We start from the raw sequence: 26645 nt of genomic DNA on the forward strand, positions 1-26645 counted from the left end.
GGCGTTTATCAGACTTTCAGATAGGGGAAAAGTCAGTGAGCGTTCCGATTTAAGTTCCAGAGCGAATCGACCAATGAGTCTTTGATATTTAGTCGTTTTCAGCCAATTTTCTGGATTTTTGAAAATTTCACTTTTTTGTGAAAATATCCACTAAATGAGGGAATAATATGTGTGAGGGTACCCCAGGAGAGTTCCAAATGTGTGTGGGTAGAATATATATACCACCGGGGTAAAATTGAATAAAGTTGAAAAATTTTTTTTTGGGACTTAGTCATTTTTCTGGCGTTTATCAGACTTTCAGATAGGGGAAATGTCAGTGAGCATTCCGATTTCAGTTCCAGAGCGATTTGCCCAATGAGTCCTTGATATTTAGTCGTTTTCAGCCAATATTTTGGATTTTTGAAAATTTCACTTTTTTGTGAAAATATCCACTAAATGAGGGAATAATATGTGTGAGGGTACCCCAGGAGAGTTCCAAATGTGTGTGGGTAGTATATATATCCCACGGGGGTAAAATTGAAAAAAGTTGAAAAAAAATTTTTTTTGGACTTAGTCATTTTTCTGGCATTTATCAAACTTTCAGAAAGTGGAAATGTCAGTGAGCGTTCCGATTTCAGTTCCAGAGCGATTCGCCGAATGAGTCCTTGATATTTAGTCGTTTTCAGCCAACTTTCTGGATTTTTGAAAATTTCTCTTTTTTTTGAAAATATCAGCTAAATGAGGGAATAATATGTGTGAGGGTACCCCAGGAGAGTTCCAAATGTGTGTGGGTAGAATATGTATCCCACGGGGGTAAAATTGAAAAAAGTTGAAAAATTATATTTTTTTGTACTTAGTCATTTTTCCGGCATTTATCAGACTTTCAGATAGGGGAAATGTCAGTGAGCATTCCGATTTCAGTTCCAGAGCGATTCGCCCAATGATTTCTAGATATTTAGTCGTTTGCCGTCAATTTTCTGGATTTTTGAAAATTTCACTTTTTTGTGAAAATATCCACTAAATGAGGGAATAATATGTGTGAAGGTACCCCAGGAGAGTTCCAAATGTGTGTGGGTAGAATATATATTCCACCAGGGTAAAATTGAAAAAAGTTGAAAAATTTTTTTTTTGGACTTAGTCATTTTTCCGGCGTTTATCAGACTTTCAGATAGGGGAAAAGTCAGTGAGCGTTCCGATTTAAGTTCCAGAGCGAATCGACCAATGAGTCTTTGATATTTAGTCGTTTTCAGCCAATTTTCTGGATTTTTGAAAATTTCACTTTTTTGTGAAAATATCCACTAAATGAGGCAATAATATGTGTGAGGGTACCCCAGGAGAGTTCCAAATGTGTGTGGGAAGAATATATATCCCACGGGGGTAAAACTGAAAAAAGTTGAAAAAAAATTTTTTTGGACTGTCATTTTTCCGGCGTTTATCAGACTTTCAGATAGGGGAAATGTCAGTGAGCGTTCCGATTTCAGTTCCAGAGCGATTCGCCCAATGAGTCCTTGATATTTAATCGTTTTCAGCCAAGTTTCTGGATTTTTGAAAATTACACTTTTTGTGAAAATATCCACTAAATGAGGGAATAATATGTGTGAGGGTACCCCAGGAGAGTTCCAAATGTTTGTGGGTAGAATATATATCCCACGGGGGTAAAATTGAAAAAAGTTGAAGCAATTTTTTTTTTGGACTTAGTCATTTTTCCGGCGTTTATCAGACTTTCAGATAGGGGAAATGTCAGTGAGCATTCCGATTTCAGTTCCAGAGCGATTTGCCCAATGAGTCCTTGATATTTAGTCGTTTTCAGCCAATATTTTGGATTTTTGAAAATTTCACTTTTTTGTGAAAATATCCAGTAAATGAGGGAATAATATGTGTGAGGGTACCCCAGGAGAGTTCCAAATGTTTGTGGGTAGTATATATATCCCACGGGGGTAAAATTGAAAAAAGTTGAAAAAAAATTTTTTTTGGACTTAGTCATTTTTCTGGCGTTTATCAAACTTTCAGAAAGTGGAAATGTCAGTGAGCATTCCGATTTCAGTTCCAGAGCGATTCGCCGATTGAGTCCTTGATATTTAGTCGTTTTCAGCCAACTTTCTGGATTTTTGAAAATTTCTCTTTTTTGTGAAAATATCAGCTAAATGAGGGAATAATATGTGTGAGGGTACCCCAGGAGAGTTCCAAATGTGTGTGGGTAGAATATATATCCCACGGGGGTAAAATTGAAAAAAGTTGAAAAATTATATTTTTTTGCACTTAGTCATTTTTCCGGCATTTATCAGACTTTCAGATAGGGGAAATGTCAGTGAGCATTCCGATTTCAGTTCCAGAGCGATTCGCCCAATGATTTCTTGATATTTAGTCGTTTGCAGTCAATTTTCTGGATTTTTGAAAATTTCACTTTTTTGTGAAAATATCCACTAAATGAGGGAATAATATGTGTGAGGGTACCCCAGGAGAGTTCCAAATGTGTGTGGGTAGAATATATATTCCACCAGGGTAAAATTGAAAAAAGGTGAAAAAATTTTTTTTTGGACTTAGTCATTTTTCCGGCGTTTATCAGACTTTCAGATAGGGGAAAAGTCAGTGAGCGTTCCGATTTAAGTTCCAGAGCGAATCGACCAATGAGTCTTTGATATTTAGTCGTTTTCAGCCAATTTTCTGGATTTTTGAAAATTTCACTTTTTTGTGAAAATATCCACTAAATGAGGGAATAATATGTGTGAGGGTACCCCAGGAGAGTTGCAAATGTGTGTGGGTAGAATATATATCCCACGGGGGTAAAACTGAAAAAAGTTGAAAACATTTTTTTTTTGGACTTAGTGATTTTTCTGACGTTTATCAGACTTTCAGATAGGGGAAATGTCAGTGAGCATTCCGATTTCAGTTCCAGAGCGATTTGCCCAATGAGTCCTTGATATTTAGTCTTTTCAGCCAATTTTCTGGATTTTTGAAAATTTCTCTTTTTTGTGAAAAAATCAACTAAATGAGGAAATAATATGTGTGAGGGTACCCCAGGAGAGTTCCAAATGTTTGTGGGTAGAATATATATCCCACGGGGGTAAAATTGAAAAAAGTTGAAAAATTATTTTTTTTTGCACTTAGTCATTTTTCCAGCGTTTATCAGACTTTCAGATAGGAGAAATGTCAGTGAGCATTCCGATTTCAGTTCCAGAGCGATTCGCCCAATGAGTCCTTGATATTTAGTCGTTTTCAGCCAATTTTCTGGATTTTTGAAAATTTCACTTTTTTGTGAAAATATCCACTAAATGAGGGAATAATATGTGTGAGGGTACCCCAGGAGAGTTCCAAATGTGTGTGGGTAGAATATATATCCCACGGGGTAAAATTGAAAAAAGTTGAAAAATTTTTTTTTTGGACTTAGTTATTTCTCCGGCGTTTATCAGACTTTCAGATAGGGGAAATGTCAGTGAGCGTTCCGATTTCAGTTCCAGAGCGATTCGCCCAAGAGTCCTTGATATTTAGTCGTTTTCAGACAATATTTTGGATTTTTGAAAATTTCACTTTTTTGTGAAAATATCCACTAAATGAGGGAATAATATGTGTGAGGGTACCCCAGGAGAGTTCCAAATGTGTTTGGGTAGAATATATATCCCACGGGGGTAAAATTGAAAAAAGTTGAAAAAAATTTCTTTTTCGACTTAGTCATTTTTCCGGCGTTTATCAAACATTCAGATAGGGGAAATGTCAGTGAGCGTTCCGATTTCAGTTCCAGAGCGATTCGCCCAATGAGTTCTTGATGTTTAATCATTTTCAGGCAATTTTCTGGATTTTTGAAAATTACACTTTTTTGTGAAAATATCCACTAAATGAGGGAATAATATGTGTGAGGGTAACCCAGGAGAGTTCCAAATGTGTGTTGATAGAATATTTATCCCGCGGGGGTAAAATTGAAAAAAGTTGAAAAAATGTTTTTTTGGACTGTCATTTTTCCGGCGTTTATCAGACTTTCAGATAGGGGAAATGTCAGTGAGCGTTCTGATTTCAGTTCCAGAGCGATTCGCCCAATGAGTCCTTGATATTTAGTCGTTTTCAGCCAATATTTTGGATTTTTGAAAATTTCACTTTTTTGTGAAAATATCCACTAAATGAGGGAATAATATGTGTGAGGGTACCCCAGGAGAGTTCCAAATGTGTGTGGGTAGAATATATATACCACCGGGGTAAAATTGAATAAAGTTGAAAAATTTTTTTTTGGAACTTAGTCATTTTTCCGGCGTTTATCAGACTTTCAGATAGGGGAAATGTCAGTGAGCGTTCCGATTTCAGTTCCAGAGCGATTCGCCCAATGAGTCCTTGATATTTAATCATTTTCAGGCAATTTTCTGGATTTTTGAAAATTACACTTTTTTGGGAAAATATCCACTAAATGAGGGAATAATATGTGTGAGGGTACCCCAGGAGAGTTCCTAATGTGTGTTGGTAGAATATATATCCCGCGGGGGTAAAATTGAAAAAAGTTGAAAAAAAATTTTTTGGGACTGTCATTTTTCCGGCGTTTATCAGACTTTCAGATAGGGGAAATGTCAGTGAGCGTTCCGATTTCAGTTCCAGAGCGATTCGCCCAATGAGTCCTTGATATTTAGTCGTTTTCAGCCAATATTTTGGATTTTTGAAAATTTCACTTTTTTGTGAAAATATCCACTAAATGAGGGAATAATATGTGTGAGGGTACCCCAGGAGAGTTCCAAATGTGTGTGGGTAGAATATATATCACACGTGGGTAAAATTGAAAAAAGTTGAAAAATTTTTTTTTTTGGACTTAGTCATTTTTCCGGCGTTTTTTCAACTTTTTTCAATTTTACCCTGGTGGAATATATATTCTACCCACACACATTTGGAACTCTCCTGGGGTACCCTCACACATATTATTCCCTCATTTAGCTGATATTTTCACAAAAAGAGAAATTTTCAAAAATCCAGAAAGTTGGCTGAAAACGACTAAATATCAAGGACTCATTCGGCGAATCGCTCTGGAACTGAAATCGGAACGCTCACTGACATTTCCACTTTCTGAAAGTTTGATAAACGCCAGAAAAATGACTAAGTCCAAAAAAAATTTTTTTTCAACTTTTTTCAATTTTACCCCCGTGGGATATATATACTACCCACACACATTTGGAACTCTCCTGGGGTACCCTCACACATATTATTCCCTCATTTATTGGATATTTTCACAAAAAAGTGAAATTTTCAAAAATCCAAAATATTGGCTGAAAACGACTAAATATCAAGGACTCATTGGGCGAATCGCTCTGGAACTGAAATCGGAATGCTCTCTGACATTTCCCCTATCTGAAAGTCTGATAAACGCCAGAAAAATGACTAAGTCCAAAAAAAATAATTTTTCAACTTTTTTCAATTTTACCCCCGTGGGATATATATTCTACCCACACACATTTGGAACTCTCCTGGGGTACCCTCACACATTTTATTCCCTCATTTAGCTGATATTTCCACAAAAAAGAGAAATTTTCAAAAATCCAGAAAGTTGGCTGAAAACGACTAAATATCAAGGACTCATTCGGCGAATCGCTCTGGAACTGAAATCGGAATGCTCACTGACATTTCCACTTTCTGAAAGTCTGATAAACGCCAGAAAAATGACTAAGTCCAAAAAACAAAATTTTTCAACTTTTTTCAATTTTACCCCCGTGGGATATATATTCTACCCACACACATTTGCAACTCTCCTGGGGTACCCTCACACATATTATTCCCTCATTTAGTGGATATTTTCACAAAAAAGTGAAATTTTCAAAAATCCAGAAAATTGGCTGAAAACGACTAAATATCAAGGACTCATTGGGCGAATCGCTCTGGAACTGAAACTGGAGCGCTCTCTGACATTTCCCCTATCTGAAAGTCTGATAAACGCCGGAAAAATGTCTAAGTCCAAAAAAAAATTTTTTTCAACTTTTTTCAATTTTACCCCGGTGGGATATATATTCTAAACAACACACATTTGGAACTCTCCTGGGGTACCCTCACACATATTATTCCCTCATTTAGTGGATATTTTCACAAAAAAGTGAAATTTTCAAAAATCCAAAATATTGGCTGAAAATGACTAAATATCAAGGACTCATTGGGCAAATCGCTCTGGAACTGAAATCGGAACGCTCACTGACATTTCCCCTATCTGAAAGTCTGATAAACGCCGGAAAAATGACAATCCACAAAAAATTTTTTTTCAATTTTTTTCAATTTTTCCCCGGTGGGATATATATTCTACCCAAACACATTTGGAACTCTCCTGGGGTACCCTCACACATATTATTCCCTCATTTAGTCGATATTTTCACAAAAAAGTGAAATTTTCAAAAATCCAAAATATTGGCTGAAAACGACTAAATATCAAGGACTCATTGGGCGAATCGCTCTGGAACTGAAATCGGAACGCTCACTGACATTTCCCCTATCTGAAAGTCTGATAAACGCCGGAAAAATGACAGTCCAAAAAAAATTTTTTTTCAACTTTTTTCAATTTTACCCCCGCGGGATATATATTCTACCAACACACATTTGGAACGCTCCTGGGGTACCCTCAGACATATTATTCCCTCATTTAGTGGATATTTTCACAAAAAAGTGTAATTTTCAAAAATCCAGAAAATTGCCTGAAAATGATTAAATATCAAAAACTCATTGGTCAAATCGCTCTGGAACTTAAATCGGAACGCTCACTGACATTTCCCCTATCTGAAAGTCTGATAAACGCCGGAAAAATGACTAAGTCCAAAAAAAAATTGTTTTCAACTTTTTTCAGTTTTACCCCCGTGGGATATATATTCTACCCACACACATTTGCAACTCTCCTGGGGTACCCTCACACATATTATTCCCTCATTTAGTGGATATTTTCACAAAAAAGCAAAATTTTCAAAAATCCAGAAAATTGGCTGAAAACGACTAAATAACAAGGACTCATTGGGCGAATCGCTCTGGAACTGAAACTGGAGCGCTCACTGACATTTCCCCTATCTGAAAGTCTGATAAACGCCGGAAAAATGTCTAAGTCCAAAAAAAATTTTTTTTCAACTTTTTTCAATTTTACCCCGGTGGGATATACATTCTAAACAACACACATTTGGAACTCTCCTGGGGTACCCTCACACATATTATTCCCTCATTTAGTGGATATTTTCACAAACAAGTGAAATTTTCAAAAATCCAAAATATTGGCTGAAAACGACTAAATATCAAGGACTCATTGGGCAAATCGCTCTGGAACTGAAATCGGAATGCTCACTGACATTTCCCCTATCTGAAAGTCTGATAAACGTCAGAAAAATCACTAAGTCCAAAAAAAAAAATGTTTTCAACTTTTTTCAGTTTTACTCCCGTGGGATATATATTCTACCCACACACATTTGGAACTCTCCTGGGGTACCCTCACACATATTATTCCCTCATTTAGTGGATATTTTCACAAAAAAGTGAAATTTTCAAAAATCCAAAATATTGGCTGAAAACGACTAAATATCAAGGACTCATTGGGCGAATCGCTCTGGAACTGAAATCGGAACGCTCACTGACATTTCCCCTATCTGAAAGTCTGATAAACGCTTGAAAAATGACTAAGTCCAAAAAAAAAATTGCTTCAACTTTTTTCAATTTTACCCCCGTGGGATATATATTCTACCCACAAACATTTGGAACTCTCCTGGGGTACCCTCACACATATTATTCCCTCATTTAGTGGATATTTTCACAAAAAGTGTAATTTTCAAAAATCCAGAAACTTGGCTGAAAACGATTAAATATCAAGGACTCATTGGGCGAATCGCTCTGGAACTGAAATCGGAACACTCACTGACATTTCCCCTATCTGAAAGTCTGATAAACGCCGGAAAAATGACAGTCCAAAAAAAATTTTTTTCAACTTTTTTCAATTTTACCCCCGTGGGATATATATTCTTCCCACACACATTTGGAACTCTCCTGGGGTACCCTCACACATATTATTCCCTCATTTAGTGGATATTTTCACAAAAAAGTGACATTTTCAAAAATCCTGAAAATTGGCTGAAAATGACTAAATATCAAGGACTCATTGGGCGAATCGCTCTGGAACTGAAATCGGAATGCTCACTGACATTTCCCCTATCTGAAAGTCTGATAAACGTCAGAAAAATCACTAAGTCCAAAAAAAAAATGTTTTCAACTTTTTTCAGTTTTACCCCCGTGGGATATATATTCTACCCACACACATTTGGAACTCTCCTGGGGTACCCTCACACATATTATTCCCTCATTTAGTGGATATTTTCACAAAAAAGTGAAATTTTCAAAAATCCAGAAAATAGGCTGAAAACGACTAAATATCAAGGACTCATTGGTCGAATCACTCTGGAACTTAAATCGGAACGCTCACTGACATTTCACCTATCTGAACGTCTGATAAACGCCGGAAAAATGACTAAGTCCAAAAAAAAAATGTTTCAACTTTTTTCAATTTTACCCCGGTGGGATATATATTCTACCCACACACATTTGGAACTCTCCTGGGGTACCCTCACACATATTATTCCCTCATTTAGTGGATATTTTCACAAAAAAGTGAAATTTTCAAAAATCCCAAATATTGGCTGAAAACGACTAAATATCAAGGACTCATTGGGCGAATCGCTCTGGAACTGAAATCGGAACGCTCACTGACATTTCTCCTATCTGAAAGTCTGATAAACGCCGGAAAAATGACTAAGTCCCAAAAAAAAATTGCTTCAACTTTTTTCAATTTTACCCCGGTGGGATATATATTCTACCCACAAACATTTGGAACTCTCCTGGGGTACCCTCACACATATTATTCCCTCATTTAGTGGATATTTTCACAAAAAGTGTAATTTTCAAAAATCCAGAAACTTGGCTGAAAACGATTAAATATCAAGGACTCATTGGGCGAATCGCTCTGGAACTGAAATCGGAACGCTCACTGACATTTCCCCTATCTGAAAGTCTGATAAACGCTTGAAAAATGACTAAGTCCAAAAAAAAAATTGCTTCAACTTTTTTCAATTTTACCCCCGTGGGATATATATTCTACCCACAAACATTTGGAACTCTCCTGGGGTACCCTCACACATATTATTCCCTCATTTAGTGGATATTTTCACAAAAAGTGTAATTTTCAAAAATCCAGAAACTTGGCTGAAAACGATTAAATATCAAGGACTCATTGGGCGAATCGCTCTGGAACTGAAATCGGAACACTCACTGACATTTCCCCTATCTGAAAGTCTGATAAACGCCGGAAAAATGACAGTCCAAAAAAAATTTTTTTCAACTTTTTTCAATTTTACCCCCGTGGGATATATATTCTTCCCACACACATTTGGAACTCTCCTGGGGTACCCTCACACATATTATTCCCTCATTTAGTGGATATTTTCACAAAAAAGTGACATTTTCAAAAATCCTGAAAATTGGCTGAAAATGACTAAATATCAAGGACTCATTGGGCGAATCGCTCTGGAACTGAAATCGGAATGCTCACTGACATTTCCCCTATCTGAAAGTCTGATAAACGTCAGAAAAATCACTAAGTCCAAAAAAAAAATGTTTTCAACTTTTTTCAGTTTTACCCCCGTGGGATATATATTCTACCCACACACATTTGGAACTCTCCTGGGGTACCCTCACACATATTATTCTCTCATTTAGTGGATATTTTCACAAAAAAGTGAAATTTTCAAAAATCCAGAAAAAAGGCTGAAAACGACTAAATATCAAGGACTCATTGGTCGAATCGCTCTGGAACTTAAATCGGAACGCTCACTGACATTTCCCCTATCTGAACGTCTGATAAACGCCGGAAAAATGACTAAGTCCAAAAAAAAAATGTTTCAACTTTTTTCAATTTTACCCCGGTGGGATATATATTCTACCCACACACATTTGGAACTCTCCTGGGGTACCCTCACACATATTATTCCCTCATTTAGTGGATATTTTCACAAAAAAGTGAAATTTTCAAAAATCCCAAATATTGGCTGAAAACGACTAAATATCAAGGACTCATTGGGCGAATCGCTCTGGAACTGAAATCGGAACGCTCACTGACATTTCTCCTATCTGAAAGTCTGATAAACGCCGGAAAAATGACTAAGTCCCAAAAAAAAATTGCTTCAACTTTTTTCAATTTTACCCCGGTGGGATATATATTCTACCCACAAACATTTGGAACTCTCCTGGGGTACCCTCACACATATTATTCCCTCATTTAGTGGATATTTTCACAAAAAGTGTAATTTTCAAAAATCCAGAAACTTGGCTGAAAACGATTAAATATCAAGGACTCATTGGGCGAATCGCTCTGGAACTGAAATCGGAACGCTCACTGACATTTCCCCTATCTGAAAGTCTGATAAACGCTTGAAAAATGACTAAGTCCAAAAAAAAAATTGCTTCAACTTTTTTCAATTTTACCCCCGTGGGATATATATTCTACCCACAAACATTTGGAACTCTCCTGGGGTACCCTCACACATATTATTCCCTCATTTAGTGGATATTTTCACAAAAAGTGTAATTTTCAAAAATCCAGAAACTTGGCTGAAAACGATTAAATATCAAGGACTCATTGGGCGAATCGCTCTGGAACTGAAATCGGAACACTCACTGACATTTCCCCTATCTGAAAGTCTGATAAACGCCGGAAAAATGACAGTCCAAAAAAAATTTTTTTCAACTTTTTTCAATTTTACCCCCGTGGGATATATATTCTTCCCACACACATTTGGAACTCTCCTGGGGTACCCTCACACATATTATTCCCTCATTTAGTGGATATTTTCACAAAAAAGTGACATTTTCAAAAATCCTGAAAATTGGCTGAAAATGACTAAATATCAAGGACTCATTGGGCGAATCGCTCTGGAACTGAAATCGGAATGCTCACTGACATTTCCCCTATCTGAAAGTCTGATAAACGTCAGAAAAATCACTAAGTCCAAAAAAAAAATGTTTTCAACTTTTTTCAGTTTTACCCCCGTGGGATATATATTCTACCCACACACATTTGGAACTCTCCTGGGGTACCCTCACACATATTATTCCCTCATTTAGTGGATATTTTCACAAAAAAGTGAAATTTTCAAAAATCCAGAAAATAGGCTGAAAACGACTAAATATCAAGGACTCATTGGTCGAATCACTCTGGAACTTAAATCGGAACGCTCACTGACATTTCCCCTATCTGAACGTCTGATAAACGCCGGAAAAATGACTAAGTCCAAAAAAAAAATGTTTCAACTTTTTTCAATTTTACCCCGGTGGGATATATATTCTACCCACACACATTTGGAACTCTCCTGGGGTACCCTCACACATATTATTCCCTCATTTAGTGGATATTTTCACAAAAAAGTGAAATTTTCAAAAATCCCAAATATTGGCTGAAAACGACTAAATATCAAGGACTCATTGGGCGAATCGCTCTGGAACTGAAATCGGAACGCTCACTGACATTTCTCCTATCTGAAAGTCTGATAAACGCCGGAAAAATGACTAAGTCCCAAAAAAAAATTGCTTCAACTTTTTTCAATTTTACCCCGGTGGGATATATATTCTACCCACAAACATTTGGAACTCTCCTGGGGTACCCTCACACATATTATTCCCTCATTTAGTGGATATTTTCACAAAAAGTGTAATTTTCAAAAATCCAGAAACTTGGCTGAAAACGATTAAATATCAAGGACTCATTGGGCGAATCGCTCTGGAACTGAAATCGGAACGCTCACTGACATTTCCCCTATCTGAAAGTCTGATAAACGCCGGAAAAATGACAGTCCCAAAAAAATTTTTTTCAACTTTTTTCAATTTTACCCCCGTGGGATATATATTCTTCCCACACACATTTGGAACTCTCCTGGGGTACCCTCACACATATTATTCCCTCATTTAGTGGATATTTTCACAAAAAAGTGACATTTTCAAAAATCCTGAAAATTGGCTGAAAATGACTAAATATCAAGGACTCATTGGGCGAATCGCTCTGGAACTGAAATCGGAATGCTCACTGACATTTCCCCTATCTGAAAGTCTGATAAACGTCAGAAAAATCACTAAGTCCAAAAAAAAAATGTTTTCAACTTTTTTCAGTTTTACCCCCGTGGGATATATATTCTACCCACACACATTTGGAACTCTCCTGGGTACCCTCACACATATTATTCCCTCATTTAGTGGATATTTTCACAAAAAAGTGAAATTTTCAAAAATCCAGAAAATTGGCTGAAAACGACTAAATATCAAGGACTCATTGGTCGAATCGCTCTGGAACTTAAATCGGAACGCTCACTGACATTTCCCCTATCTGAACGTCTGATAATCGCCGGAAAAATGACAGTCCAAAAAAAATTTTTTTCAACTTTTTTCAATTTTACCCCCGTGGGATATATATTCTTCCCACACACATTTGGAACTCTCCTGGGGTACCCTCACACATATTATTCCCTCATTTAGTGGATATTTTCACAAAAAAGTGACATTTTCAAAAATCCTGAAAATTGGCTGAAAACGACTAAATATCAAGGACTCATTTGGCGAATCGCTCTGGAACTGAAATCGGAATGCTCACTGACATTTCCCCTATCTGAAAGTCTGATAAACGTCGGAAAAATGACTAAGTCCCAAAAAAAAAATTTTTCAACTTTTTTCAATTTTACCCCCGTGGGATATATATTCTTCCCACACACATTTGGAACTCTCCTCGGGTACCCTCACACATATTATTCCCTCATTTAGTGTATATTCTCACAAAAAAGAGAAATTTTCAAAAATCCAGAAAATTGGCTGAAAACGACTAAATATCAAGGACTCATAGGGCGAATCGCTCTGAAACTGAAATCGGAATGTTCACTGACATTTCCCCTATCTGAAAGTCTGATAAACGCCGGAAAAATGACTAAGTCCAAAAAAAAAATTGCTTCAACTTTTTTCAATTTTACCCCCGTGGGATATATATTCTTCCCACACACATTTGGAACTCTCCTGGGGTACCCTCACACATATTATTCCCTCATTTAGTGGATATTTTCTCAAAAAAGAGAAATTTTCAAAAATCCAGAAAATTGGCTGAAAACGACTAAATATCAAGGACTCATGGGGCGAATCGCTCTGAAACTGAAATCGGAATGCTCACTGACATTTCCACTTTCTGAAAGTCTGATAAACGCCGGAAAAATGACTAAGTCAAAAAAAAAAATGTTTTCAACTTTTTTCAATTTTACCCCCGTGGGATATATATTCTACCCACACACATTTGGAACTCTCCTGGGGTACCCTCACACATATTATTCCCTCATTTAGTGGATATTTTCACAAAAAAGTGAAATTTTCAAAAATCCAGAAAATTGGCTGAAAACGACTAAATATCAAAGAATCATTGGGCAAATCGCTCTGGAACTGAAATCGGAACGCTCACTGACATTTGCCCTATCTGAAAGTCAGATAAATGCCAGAAAAATGACAGTCCAAAAAAAAAAATTTTCAACTTTTTTCAATTTTACCCCCGTGGGATATATATTCTACCCACACACATTTGGAACTCTCCTGGGGTACCCTCACACATATTATTCCCTCATTTAGTGGATATTTTCACAAAAAAGTGACATTTTCAAAAATCCTGAAAATTGGCTGAAAACGACTAAATATCAAGGACTCATTGGGCGAATCGCTCTGGAACTGAAATCGGAATGCTCACTGACATTTCCCCTATCTGAAAGTCTGATAAACGTCGGAAAAATGACTAAGTCAAAAAAAAAAATGTTTTCAACTTTTTTCAATTTTACCCCCGTGGGATATATATTCTACCCACACACATTTGGAACTCTCCTGGGGTACCCTCACACATAATATTCCCTCATTTAGTGGATATTTTCACAAAAAATTGAAATTTTCAAAAATCCAAAATATTGGCTGAAAACGACTAAATATCAAGGACTCATTGGGCGAATCGCTCTGGAACTGAAATTGGAACTCTCACTGACATTTGCCCTATCAGAAAGTCAGAAAAACGCAGGAAAAATGACAGTCCAAAAAAAAATTTTTTCAACTTTTTTCAATTTTACCCCCGTGGGATATATATTCTACCCACACACATTTGGAACTCTCCTGGGGTACCCTCACACATATTATTCCCTGATTTAGTTGATATTTTCACAAAAAAGAGATACTTTCAAAAATCCAGAAAATTGGCTTAAAACGACTAAATATCAAGGACTCATTGGGCGAATCGCTCTGGAACTGAAATCGGAATGCTCACTGACATTTCCCCTATCTGAAAGTCTGATAAACGTCAGAAAAATGACTAAGTCCAAAAAAAAAATGTTTTAAACTTTTTTCAATTTTACCCCCGTGGGATATATATTCTACCCACACACATTTGGAACTCTCCTGGGGTACCCTCACACATATTATTCCCTCATTTAGTGGATATTTTCACAAAAAAGTGAAATTTTCAAAAATCCAGAAAATTGGCTGAAAACGACTAAATATCAAAGAATCATTGGGCGAATCGCTCTGGAACTGAAATCGGAACGCTCACTGACATTTGCCCTATCTGAAAGTCAGAAAAACGACAGAAAAATGACAGTCCAAAAAAAAATTTTTTCAACTTTTTTCAATTTTACCCCCGTGGGATATATATTCTTCCCACACACATTTGGAACTCTCCTGGGGTACCCTAACACATATTATTCCCTCATTTAGTGGATATTTTCACAAAAAAGTGACATTTTCAAAAATCCAGAAAATTGGCTGCAAACGACTAAATATCAAAGAATCATTGGGCGAATCTCTCTGGAACTGAAATCGGAATGCTCACTGACATTTCCCCTATCTGAAAGTCTGATAAACACCGGAAAAATGACTAAGTGCAAAAAAAAATAATTTTTCAACTTTTTTCAATTTTACCCCCGTCGGATATATATTCTACCCACACACATTTGGAACTCTCCTGGGGTACCCTCACACATATTATTCCCTCATTTAGTTGATATTTTCACAAAAAAGTGAAATTTTCAAAAATCCAGAAAATTGGCTGAAAACGACTAAATATCAAAGAATCATTGGGCGAATCGCTCTGGAACTGAAATCGGAACGCTCACTGACATGTGCCCTATCTGAAAGTCAGATAAACGCCAGAAAAATGACAGTCCAAAAAAAAATTTTTTCAACTTTTTTCAATTTTACCCCCGTGGGATATATATTCTTCCCACACACATTTGGAACTCTCCTGGGGTACCCTCACACATATTATTCCCTCATTTAGTGGATATTTTTACAAAAAAGTACAATTTTCAAAAATCCAGAAAATTGGCTGAAAACGACTAAATAACAAAGACTCATTGGGCGAATCGCTCTGGAACTGAAATCGGAACGCTCACTGACATTTGCCCTATCTGAAAGTCTGATAAACGCCAGAAAAATGACTAAGTCCAAAAAAATTTTTTTTTCAACTTTTTTTAATTTTACCCCCGCTGGATATATATTCTTCCCACACACATTTGGAACTCTCCTGGGGTACCCTCACACATATTATTTCCTCATTTAGTTGATATTTTCACAAAAAAGAGAAATTTTCAAACATCCAGAAAATTGGCTGAAAACGACTAAATATCAAGGACTCATTGGGCGAATCGCTCTGGAACTGAAATCGGAATGCTCACTGACATTTCCACTTTCTGAAAGTCTGATAAACGGCGGATAAATGACTAAGTAAAAAAAAAAAAACGTTTTCAACTTTTTTCATTTTTACCCCCGTGGGATATATATTCTACCCACACACATTTGGAACTCTCCTGGGGTACCCTCACACATATTATTCCCTCATTTAGTGGATATTTTCACAAAAAAGTGAAATTTTCAAAAATCCAGAAAATTGGCTGAAAACGACTAAATATCAAAGAATCATTGGGCTAATCGCTCTGGAACTGAAATCGGAACGCTCACTGACATGTGCCCTATCTGAAAGTCAGATAAACGCCAGAAAAATGACAGTGCAAAAAAAAATTTTTTCAACTTTTTTCAATTTTACCCCCGTGGGATATATATTCTTCCCACACACATTTGGAACTCTCCTGGGGTACCCTCACACATATTATTCCCTCATTTAGTGGATGTTTTCACAAAAAAGTGACATTTTCAAAAATCCTGAAAATTGTCTGAAAACGACTAAATATCAAGGACTCATTGGGCGAATAGCTCTGGAACTGAAATCGGAATGCTCACTGACATTTCCCCTATCTGAAAGTCTGATAAACGTCGGAAAAATGACTAAGTCCCAAAATTAAAAATGTTCAACTTTTTTCAATTTTACCCCCGTCGGATATATATTCTACCCACGCACATTTGGAACTCTCCTGGGGTACCCTCACACATATTGTTCCCTCATTTAGTGGATATTTTCACAAAAAAGTAAAATTTTCAAAAATCCAAAATATTGGCTGAAAACGACTAAATATCAAGGACTCATTCGCGAATCGCTCTGGAACTGAAATCGGAACGCTCACTGACCTTTCCCCTATCTGAAAGTCTGATAAACGCCGGAAAAATGACTAAGTCCAAAAAAAAAAATTGCTTCAACTTTTTTCAATTTTACCCCCGTGGGATATATATTCTACCCACAAACATTTGGAACTCTCCTGGGGTACCCTCACACATATTATTCCCTCATTTAGTGGATATTTTCACAAAAAGTGTAATTTTCAAAAATCCAGAAACTTGGCTGAAAACGATTAAATATCAAGGACTCATTGGGCGAATCCCTCTGGAACTGAAATCGGAACGCTCACTGACATTTCCCCTATCTGAAAGTCTGATAAACGCCGGAAAAATGACAGTCCAAAAAAATTTTTTTTCAACTTTTTTCAATTTTACCACCGTTTGATATATATTCTTCCCACACACATTTGGAACTCTCCTGGGGTACCCTCACACATATTATTCCCTCATTTAGTGGATATTTTCACAAAAAAGTGACATTTTCAAAAATCCAGAAAATTGGCTGAAAATGACTAAATATCAAGGACTCATTGGGCGAATCGCTCTGGAACTGAAATCGGAATGCTCACTGACATTTCCCCTATCTGAAAGTCTGATAAACGTCAGAAAAATGACTAAGTCCAAAAAAAAAATGTTTTCAACTTTTTTCAGTTTTACCACCATGGGATATATATTCTACCCACACAAATTTGGAACTCTCCTGCGGTACCCTCACACATATTATTCCCTCATTTAGTGGATATTTTCACAAAAAAGTGAAATTTTCAAAAATCCAGAAAATTGGCTGAAAACGACTAAATATCAAGGACTCATTGGTCGAATCGCTCTGGAACTGAAATCGGAACGCTCACTGACATTTCCCCTATCTGAAAGTCTGATAAACGCCGGAAAAATGACTAAGTCCAAAAAAAAAATTGCTTCAACTTTTTTCAATTTTACCCCGGTGGGATATATATTCTACCCACACACATTTGGAACTCTCCTGGGGTACCCTCACACATATTATTACCTCATTTAGTGGATATTTTCACAAAAAAGTGAAATTTTCAAAAATCCAAAATATTGGCTGAAAACGACTAAATATCAAGGACTCATTGGGCGAATCGCTCTGGAACTGAAATCGGAACGCTCACTGACATTTCCCCTATCTGAAAGTCTGATAAACGCCGGAAAAATGACTAAGTCCAAAAAAAAAAATGCTTCAACTTTTTTCAATTTTACCCCCGTGGGATATATATTCTACCCACAAACATTTGGAACTCTCCTGGGGTACCCTCACACATATTATTCCCTCATTTAGTGGATATTTTCACCAAAAATGTTATTTTCAAAAATCCAGAAACTTGTCTGAAAACGATTAAATATCAAGGACTCATTGGACGAATCCCTCTGGAACTGAAATCGGAACGCTCACTGACATTTCCCCTATCTGAAAGTCTGATAAACGCCGGAAAAATGACAGTCCAAAAAAATTTTTTTTCAACTTTTTTCAATTTTACCCCCGTGGGATATATATTCTTCCCACACACATTTGGAACTCTCCTGGGGTACCCTCACACATATTATTCCCTCATTTAGTGGATATTTTCACAAAAAAGTGACATTTTCAAAAATCCAGAAAATTGGCTGAAAATGACTAAATATCAAGGACTCATTGGGCGAATCGCTCTGGAACTGAAATCGGAATGCTCACTGACATTTCCCCTATCTGAAAGTCTGATAAACGTCAGAAAAATGACTAAGTCCAAAAAAAATGTTTTCAACTTTTTTCAGTTTTACCCCCATGGGATATATATTCTACCCACACAAATTTGGAACTCTCCTGGGGTACCCTCACACATATTATTCCCTCATTTAGTGGATATTTTCACAAAAAAGTGAAATTTTCAAAAATCCAAAATATTGGCTGAAAACGACTAAATATCAAGGACTCATTGGGCGAATCGCTCTGGAACTGAAATCGGAACGCTCACTGACATTTCCCCTATCTGAAAGTCTGATAAACGCCGGAAAAATGACTAAGTCCAAAAAAAAAAATGCTTCAACTTTTTTCAATTTTACCCCCGTGGGATATATATTCTACCCACAAACATTTGGAACTCTCCTGGGGTACCCTCACACATATTATTCCCTCATTTAGTGGATATTTTCACCAAAAGTGTTATTTTCAAAAATCCAGAAACTTGTCTGAAAACGATTAAATATCAAGGACTCATTGGGCGAATCCCTCTGGAACTGAAATCGGAACGCTCACTGACATTTCCCCTATCTGAAAGTCTGATAAACGCCGGAAAAATGACAGTCCAAAAAAATTTTTTTTCAACTTTTTTCAATTTTACCCCCGTGGGATATATATTCTTCCCACACACATTTGGAACTCTCCTGGGGTACCCTCACACATATTATTCCCTCATTTAGTGGATATTTTCACAAAAAAGTGACATTTTCAAAAATCCAGAAAATTGGCTGAAAATGACTAAATATCAAGGACTCATTGGGCGAATCGCTCTGGAACTGAAATCGGAATGCTCACTGACATTTCCCCTATCTGAAAGTCTGATAAACGTCAGAAAAATGACTAAGTCCAAAAAAAAAATGTTTTCAACTTTTTTCAGTTTTACCCCCATGGGATATATATTCTACCCACACAAATTTGGAACTCTCCTGCGGTACCCTCACACATATTATTCCCTCATTTAGTGGATATTTTCACAAAAAAGTGAAATTTTCAAAAATCCAGAAAATTGGCTGAAAACGAGTAAATATCAAGGACTCATTGGGCGAATCGCTCTGGAACTGAAATCGGAACGCTCACTGACATTTACCCTATCTGAAAGTCTGGTAAACGCCGGAAAAATGACTAAGTCCAAAAAAAAAAATGCTTCAACTTTTTTCAATTTTACCCCCGTGGGATATATATTCTACCCACAAACATTTGGATCTCTCCTGGGGTACCCTCACACATATTATTTCCTCATTTAGTTGATATTTTCAGAAAAAAGGGAAATTTTAAAAAATCCAGAAAATTGGCTGAAAATGACTAAATATCAAGGACTCATTGGGCGAATCGCTCTGGAACTGAAATCGGAATGCTCACTGACATTTCCCCTATCTGAAAGTCTGATAAACGTCAGAAAAATGACTAAGTCCAAAAAAAAAATGTTTTCAACTTTTTTCAGTTTTACCCCCATGGGATATATATTCTACCCACACACATTTGGAACTCTCCTGGGGTACCCTCACACATATTATTCCCTCATTTAGTGGATATTTTCACAAAAAAGTGAAATTTTCAAAAATCCAGAAAATTGGCTGAAAACGACTAAATATCAAAGAATCATTGGGCGAATCGCTCTGGAACTGAAATCGGAACGCTCACTGACATTTGCCCTATCTGAAAGTCAGAAAAACGACAGAAAAATGACAGTCCAAAAAAAAATTTTTTCAACTTTTTTCAATTTTACCCCCGTGGGATATATATTCTTCCCACACACATTTGGAACTCTCCTGGGGTACCCTCACACATATTATTCCCTCATTTAGTGGATATTTTCACAAAAAAGTGACATTTTCAAAAATCCAGAAAATTGGCTGCAAACGACTAAATATCAAAGAATCATTGGGCGAATCGCTCTGGAACTGAAATCGGAATGCTCACTGACATTTCCCCTATCTGAAAGTCTGATAAACACCGGAAAAATGACTAAGTGCAAAAAAAAATAATTTTTCAACTTTTTTCAATTTTACCCCCGTCGGATATATATTCTACCCACACACATTTGGAACTCTCCTGGGGTACCCTCACACATATTATTCCCTCATTTAGTTGATATTTTCACAAAAAAGAGAACTTTTCAAAAATCCAGAAAATTGGCTGAAAACGACTAAATATTAAGGACTCATTCGGCGAATCGCTCTGGAACTGAAATCGAAACGCTCACTGACATTTCCACTTTCTGAAAGTCTGATAAACACCGGAAAAATGACTAAGTCCAAAAAAAAAATGTTTTAAACCTTTTTCAATTTTACCCCCTTTGGGATATATATTCTACCCACACACATTTGGAACTCTCCTGGGGTACCCTCACACATATTATTCCCTCATTTAGTGGATATTTTCACAAAAAAGTGAAATTTTCAAAAATCCAGAAAATTGGCTGAAAACGACTAGATATCAAAGAATCATTGGGCGAATCGCTCTGGAACTGAAATCGGAACGCTCACTGACATTTCCCCTATCTGAAAGTCTGATAAACGCCGGAAAAATGACTAAGTCCAAAAAAAAAATGTTTTAAACTTTTTTCAATTTTACCCCCGTGGGATATATATTCTACCCACACACATTTGGAACTCTCCTGGGGTACCCTCACACATATTATTCCCTCATTTAGTGGATATTTTCACAAAAAAGTGAAATTTTCAAAAATCCAGAAAATTGGCTGAAAACGACTAAATATCAACGAATCATTGGGTGAATCGCTCTGGAACTGAAATCGGAATGCTCACTGACATTTCCACTTTCTGAAAGTCAGATAAACGCCAGAAAATTGACTAAGTCCAAAAAAAAAATGTTTTAAACTTTTTTCAGTTTTACCCCCGTGGGATATATATTCTACCCACACACATTTGGAACTCTCCTGGGGTACCCTCACACATATTATTCCCTCATTTAGTGGATATTTTCACAAAAAAGTAAAATTTTCAAAAATCCAGAAAATTGGCTGAAAACGACTAGATATCAAAGAATCATTGGGCGAATCGCTCTGGAACTGAAATCGGAATGCTCACTGACATTTGCCCTATCTGAAAGTCAGATAAAAGCCAGAAAAATGACTAAGTCCCAAAAAAATTTTTTTTCAACTTTTTTCAATTTTACCCCCGCTGGATATATATTCTACCAACACACATTTGGAACTCTCCTGGGGTACCCTCACACATATTATTTCCTCATTTAGTTGATATTTTCAGAAAAAAGGGAAATTTTAAAAAATCCAGAAAATTGGCTGAAAATGACTAAATATCAAGGACTCATTGGGCGAATCGCTCTGGAACTGAAATCGGAATGCTCACTGATATTTCCCCTATCTGAAAGTCTGATAAACGCCGGAAAAATGACTAAGTGCAAAAAAAAATAATTTTTCAACTTTTTTCAATTTTACCCCCGTCGGATATATATTCTACCCACACACATTTGGAACTCTCCTGGGGTACCCTCACACAAATTATTCCCTCATTTAGTTGATATTTTCACAAAAAAGAGAAATTTTCAAAAATCCAGAAAATTGGCTGAAAACGACTAAATATCAAGGACTCATTCGGCGAATCGCTCTGGAACTGAAATCGGAATGCTCACTGACATTTCCCCTATCTGAAAGTCTGATAAACACCAGAAAAATGACTAAGTCCAAAAAAATTTTTTTTTCATCTTTTTTCAATTTTACCCCCGCTGGATATATATTCTACCCACACACATTTGGAACTCTCCTGGGGTACCCTCACACATATTATTCCCTCATTTAGTGGATATTTTCACAAAAAAGTACAATTTTCAAAAATCCAGAAAATTGGCTGAAAATGACTAAATATCAAAGAATCATTGGACGAATTGCTCTAGAACTGAAATCGGAACGCTCACTGACATTTGCCCTATCTGAAAGTCAGAAAAACGCCAGAAAAATGACAGTCCAAAAAAAAATTTTTTCAACTTTTTTCAATTTTACCCCCGTGGGATATATATTCTTCCCACACACATTTGGAACTCTCCTGGGGTACCCTCACACATATTATTGCCTCATTTAGTGGATATTTTCACAAAAAAGTGACATTTTCAAAAATCCAGAAAATTGGCTGCAAACGACTAAATAACAAAGACTCATTGTGCGAATCACTCTAGAACTGAAATCGGAACGCTCACTGACATTTCCACTTTCTGAAAGTCTGATAAACGCCAGAAAAATGACAGTCCAAAAAAAAATTTTTTCAACTTTTTTCAATTTTTCCCCCGTGGGATATATATTCTTCCCACACACATTTGGAACTCTCCTGGGGTACCCTCACACATATTATTCCCTCATTTAGTGGATATTTTCACAAAAAAGTGAAATTTTCAAAAATCCAGAAAATTGGCTGCAAACGACTAAATATCAAGGAATCATTGGGCGAATCACTCTGGAACTGAAATCGGAATTCTCACTGACATTTCCCCTATCTGAAAGTCTGATAAACACCAGAAAAATGACTAAGTCCAAAAAAAATTTTTTTTTCAACTTTTTTCAATTTTACCCCCGCTGGATATGTATTCTACCCACACACATTTGGAACTCTCCTGGGGTACCCTCACACATATTATTCCCTCATTTAGTGGATATTTTCACAAAAAAGTACAATTTTCTAAAATCCAGAAAATTGGCTGAAAACGACTAAATAACAAAGACTCATTGGGCGAATCACTCTAGAACTGAAATCGGAATGCTCACTGACATTTCCACTTTCTGAAAGTCTGATAAACGCCGGAAAAATGACTAAGTGCAAAAAAAAATAATTTTTCAACTTTTTTCAATTTTACCCCCGTCGGATATATATTCTACCCACACACATTTGGAACTCTCCTGGGGTACCCTCACACAAATTATTCCCTCATTTAGTTGATATTTTCACAAAAAAGAGAAATTTTCAAAAATCCAGAAAATTGGCTGAAAACGACTAAATATCAAGGACTCATTCGGCGAATCGCTCTGGAACTGAAATCGGAAAGCTCACAGACATTTCCCCTATCTGAAAGTCTGATAAACGGCAGAAATATGAATAAGTCCCAAAAAAATTTTTTTTAAACTTTTTTCAATTTTACCCCCGCTGGATATATATTCTACCAACACACATTTGGAACTCTCCTGGGGTACCCTCACACATATTATTTCCTCATTTAGTTGATATTTTCAGAAAAAAGGGAAATTTTAAAAAATCCAGAAAATTGGCTGAAAATGACTAAATATCAAGGACTCATTGGGCGAATCGCTCTGGAACTGAAATCGGAATGCTCACTGATATTTCCCCTATCTGAAAGTCTGATAAACGCCGGAAAAATGACTAAGTGCAAAAAAAAATAATTTTTCAACTTTTTTCAATTTTACCCCCGTCGGATATATATTCTACCCACACACATTTGGAACTCTCCTGGGGTACCCTCACACAAATTATTCCCTCATTTAGTTGATATTTTCACAAAAAAGAGAAATTTTCAAAAATCCAGAAAATTGGCTGAAAACGACTAAATATCAAGGACTCATTCGGCGAATCGCTCTGGAACTGAAATCGGAATGCTCACTGACATTTCCCCTATCTGAAAGTCTGATAAACACCAGAAAAATGACTAAGTCCAAAAAAATTTTTTTTTCATCTTTTTTCAATTTTACCCCCGCTGGATATATATTCTACCCACACACATTTGGAACTCTCCTGGGGTACCCTCACACATATTATTCCCTCATTTAGTGGATATTTTCACAAAAAAGTACAATTTTCAAAAATCCAGAAAATTGGCTGAAAACGACTAAATATCAAAGAATCATTGGACGAATTGCTCTAGAACTGAAATCGGAACGCTCACTGACATTTGCCCTATCTGAAAGTCAGAAAAACGCCAGAAAAATGACAGTCCAAAAAAAAATTTTTTCAACTTTTTTCAATTTTACCCCCGTGGGATATATATTCTTCCCACACACATTTGGAACTCTCCTGGGGTACCCTCACACATATTATTGCCTCATTTAGTGGATATTTTCACAAAAAAGTGACATTTTCAAAAATCCAGAAAATTGGCTGCAAACGACTAAATAACAAAGACTCATTGTGCGAATCACTCTAGAACTGAAATCGGAACGCTCACTGACATTTCCACTTTCTGAAAGTCTGATAAACGCCAGAAAAATGACAGTCCAAAAAAAAATTTTTTCAACTTTTTTCAATTTTTCCCCCGTGGGATATATATTCTTCCCACACACATTTGGAACTCTCCTGGGGTACCCTCACACATATTATTCCCTCATTTAGTGGATATTTTCACAAAAAAGTGAAATTTTCAAAAATCCAGAAAATTGGCTGCAAACGACTAAATATCAAGGAATCATTGGGCGAATCACTCTGGAACTGAAATCGGAATTCTCACTGACATTTCCCCTATCTGAAAGTCTGATAAACACCAGAAAAATGACTAAGTCCAAAAAAAATTTTTTTTTCAACTTTTTTCAATTTTACCCCCGCTGGATATGTATTCTACCCACACACATTTGGAACTCTCCTGGGGTACCCTCACACATATTATTCCCTCATTTAGTGGATATTTTCACAAAAAAGTACAATTTTCTAAAATCCAGAAAATTGGCTGAAAACGACTAAATAACAAAGACTCATTGGGCGAATCACTCTAGAACTGAAATCGGAATGCTCACTGACATTTCCACTTTCTGAAAGTCTGATAAATGCCGGAAAAATGACTAAGTGCAAAAAAAAATAATTTTTCAACTTTTTTCAATTTTACCCCCGTCGGATATATATTCTACCCACACACATTTGGAACTCTCCTGGGGTACCCTCACACATATTATTCCCTCATTTAGTGGATATTTTCACAAAAAAGTGAAATTTTCAAAAATCCAGAAAATAGGCTGAAAACTACTAAATATCAAAGAATCATTGGGCGAATCGCTCTGGAACTGAAATCGGAACGCTCACTGACATTTGCCCTATCTGAAAGTCAGATAAACGCCAGAAAAATGACAGTCCAAAAAAAAATTTTTTCAAATTTTTTCAATTTTACCCCCGTGGGATATATATTCTTCCCACACACATTTGGAACTCTCCTTGGGTACCCTCACACATATTATTCCCTCATTTAGTGGATATTTTCACAAAAAAGTGAAATTTTCAAAAATCCAGAAAATTGGCTGCAAACGACTAAATATCAAGGAATCATTGGGCGAATCACTCTGGAACTGAAATCGGAATTCTCACTGACATTTCCCCTATCTGAAAGTCTGATAAACGCCGGAAAAATGACTAAGTGCAAAAAATAATAATTTTTCAACTTTTTTCAATTTTACCCCCGTCGGATATATATTCTACCCACACACATTTGGAACTCTCCTGGGGTACCCTCACACAAATTATTCCCTCATTTAGTTGATATTTTCACAAAAAAGAGAAATTTTCAAAAATCCAGAAAATTGGCTGAAAACGACTAAATATCAAGGACTCATTCGGCGAATCGCTCTGGAACTGAAATCGGAACGCTCACTGACATTTCCACTATCTGAAAGTCTGATAAACACCAGAAAAATGACTAAGTCCAAAAAAATTTTTTTTTCATCTTTTTTCAATTTTACCCCCGCTGGATATATATTCTACCCACACACATTTGGAACTCTCCTGGGGTACCCTCACACATATTATTCCCTCATTTAGTGGATATTTTCACAAAAAAGTACAATTTTCAAAAATCCAGAAAATTGGCTGAAAACGACTAAATAACAAAGACTCATTGGGCGAATCACTCTAGAACTGAAATCGGAACGCTCACTGACATTTCCACTTTCTGAAAGTCTGATAAACGCCGGAAAAATGACTAAGTCCAAAAAAAAAATGTTTTAAACTTTTTTCAATTTTACCCCCGTCGGATATATATTCTACCCACACACATTTGGAACTCTCCTGGGGTACCCTCACACATATTATTCCCTCATTTAGTGGATATTTTCACAAAAAAGTGAAATTTTCAAAAATCCAGAAAATTGGCTGAAAACGACTAAATATCAAAGAATCATTGGACGAATCGCTCTAGAACTGAAATCGGAATGCTCACTGACATTTGCCCTATCTGAAAGTCAGAAAAACGCCAGAAAAATGACAGTCCAAAAAAAAATTTTTTCAACTTTTTTCAATTTTACCCCCGTGGGATATATATTCTTCCCACACACATTTGGAACTCTCCTGGGGTACCCTCACACATATTATTGCCTCATTTAGTGGATATTTTCACAAAAAAGTGACATTTTCAAAAATCCAGAAAACTGGCTGCAAACGACTAAATATCAAAGAATCATTGGGCGAATCGCTCTGGAACTGAAATCGGAATG

This window comes from Phyllobates terribilis, unplaced genomic scaffold (genome assembly GCF_046119375.1).
Source record: "Phyllobates terribilis strain yellow unplaced genomic scaffold, ASM4611937v1 Scaffold_102__1_contigs__length_5892047, whole genome shotgun sequence".
Classification (NCBI taxonomy): Eukaryota; Metazoa; Chordata; class Amphibia; order Anura; family Dendrobatidae; genus Phyllobates; species Phyllobates terribilis.